Source organism: Hakea prostrata, chromosome 7, assembly GCF_041222555.1.
Source record: "Hakea prostrata isolate BN-2017 chromosome 7, UWA_Hpros_2, whole genome shotgun sequence".
Taxonomy (NCBI): domain Eukaryota; kingdom Viridiplantae; phylum Streptophyta; class Magnoliopsida; order Proteales; family Proteaceae; genus Hakea; species Hakea prostrata.
Window position 1 is genome coordinate 48,485,999 of NC_142606.1, and position 2,800 is coordinate 48,488,798.

The window sequence follows — 2,800 nt, forward strand, 5'->3', positions numbered from 1 at the left end:
AAACTAAACTAAACTTGTTCTCTAATGGAATCCAATCCAAAAGAACAGTCTTGATACTGCATGGAGCTCCATAAGCGTCCACTCTTCTTCGATCACTCCTTCAAGAAGACATATTGGTAACGCATCCTCCATTTGGAAGAAGTCCTCATAACCCCGCAGCATAATCTAATAGAAAAAAACATATAAAAGGAATGAGTTCAACAGAACTCGGAGGTCAACTCAACATCATATCACACATTCATTCTCAAGATTCCACACCACACATATAACATAAATATCAATAATGTAATTAATGACAATGATATGATATGTGAATGATTATGCTCCTAACTCTATCATGAAGTCTCTATAGTAGACACGCATTAAGTCATACACCAGTCTTCTTTGGGCGGTCTCATCACTCTTCCCTCACGGCACTCAAGCACGTCTCGTTGGGTTCTCCGCGGTTGTTGTGTAAAGTCTTGTCAAGCCATGGTTGGGGATTAGGTCACCACTCTCTCACATCACCATTGGTATAAGATCTGGCGCGTGTCAAGGATAATCTTAGGCCCAATGCAAAGTCATATGGTCTCGTACTACATATGGTCCGGATATTTCCCCCTCACGCCTAGTGCTCTGCTGGTTCAATACCTTCCCACCTATGAATGAAATCCCTCAATGGAGGCATCTGTTGGACCCCATTCATTAACCCATGGTCATCCACATATAATGGACAGGATGATCTCCATGTCCTCTCACGGGTCATTTCACCGGTCTTGAGCGTCCATGAGCCCTTATCTATTATATGCAACCCTACCTCTCTATGATGATAGTGGGCCCGCTTGACATACAGACCCAGCCACTAACATCACGGGTTAACCGGCTTCAATACCCCCGCCAAAGGGTAGTAGGTACTCATGAGGTCACCTAACCAAACACTTCTAGACATGCCCTAAATATGTAAATTAGTAATCGGGAAAGAGCCAAGGGCACCATAGGAATGCGTCCCATACCGCCTCCTTTGGTATCCTATGGCAGAAATGCCCAAAGGGCATTCCCCATTCCCAACCACAATATAAGCAATCATATAATATCACTAGGGCAATGGGTGAACCCACGACCCTAGTAGAAAATACAAGGTAGAAGAAATAATAATATTTTTCCTCTCATACAATCACATTCCATTTCATAACAATAATAATAGATTTCAAAGCAAGGAGCAACATCAGAAGTAATAAAAATATAAATTATAGCAATTCATATTTAACACAAGACAGAAAATAACCACAAGATAATACTAAGGCAATATAAGATATCAATAATGAAAAGTAACTAACATCATTACACATGTACTATAAAGTTAAGTATATTCCTCACCTTTTACTTTGTTCTTCCTCCAAATCCAAGAATCCACTCCCACAAATTAGTGATTAAAGATATATTAACCTATTTATGCAAAAGAAATAATTATCACAAATTAGAGCCAATTTGGGTTTCAAAGGATATCCTAAAATCTTCCCACAAAAACCCAAATCTGAAAACTAGGTTAAAAAGGGTAGTTCTCAACCTTACTAGTGAATGGTCACTAATTTGCCACCAACTCGAAGTTTACAATGAAACAAAACTTTGGGAAAATCTAATTGGAAACAAAAGGATCCTACGGGTACCTTCAATTTTATTAAATTTGACCAAAATCAAAATGCCCCAAATTTGACTCTCATAAATCACCCGTGGGTGACCTAGAGAATCAAATTCTAAAATCTTTTGCAAGGAGATAAACCAATACTCCCAAACTCAAGGGAAACATTAATATAAGAAAATATAAGCATCTAGGGTACTTATCATTATTCTCTTTCACAGATCCCTCAATAGAAGAGAAAAGATATCACTCCCACAAACTAGGAAGGGACATTAATACAATAAAGGAAAGCAACCAAGATACCTAACGACCTTCCCTTTCAAGATTCCTCAAAAAGAAAGGAGAGAAAATACTCACAAAATTGTGAGTAAGAGAAGCATTAAAGAAAATTAACCTTTCGTAATGATTCTGCGAAGATTCGGATCACAGACACCTTCGGAAGAATGGAAATCGCTCATCTCTCTCGTTTCTCCTTTTCTCCAAAGCCTCCGCCTCTTTCTAGCCTCCAAAAATGCGTTTACGGATGAGATAAAACATAAATAGGGTTTAAAAATCCGAATTTCCAATTTTGCCCCTAAATAGAAAATAGGTGGGGGTTGGTTCACCTAAACGGCTCAAACTTCTGGCTCATGGTTGGACCCCCAAACGAACTCCGATTTTGATGATCTTTGGCTCGTTGGAAAGGTCTTTCGACGATCTTCGATTTGATATCTTATTTATGTCAATCGGATTCTCCATCACTGATCTACAGATATTCCAAAATTACCCTTTTTACACTATCGAGACTAATCTTCTCTCTTCACTTAAACTTTAGGAGAGTTTTGAGTCATTATAAGGGTCATCTACTAACATTTGTTTAATTTCCAATCCTTCGGGCTCGAATTGAATGGTCCACAATTGTTGCCGAATCAAGGCCCAGGTTCTCGGTCTTAGAACCACGGGTTAAAGGGAGAAAAGAAAAAAAGGGGTTTTAAATTTTTTTTTTGGGGTTTGTGGGGGGGAGGGTCCTTCTTTTTTTGTTCCTTGACTGGGGGTCACATTTTTCGATCTTCATCAAGATTCAGTTTCCATAAATAGAACTTCATCATCAACTCTCATGGATTCAAAGCCAGACACCAAGTCCTCCACTGGGATGGCCCAAAGCTGACTTCTTACTTTACTTCGGGTCACTGGACCTACAAA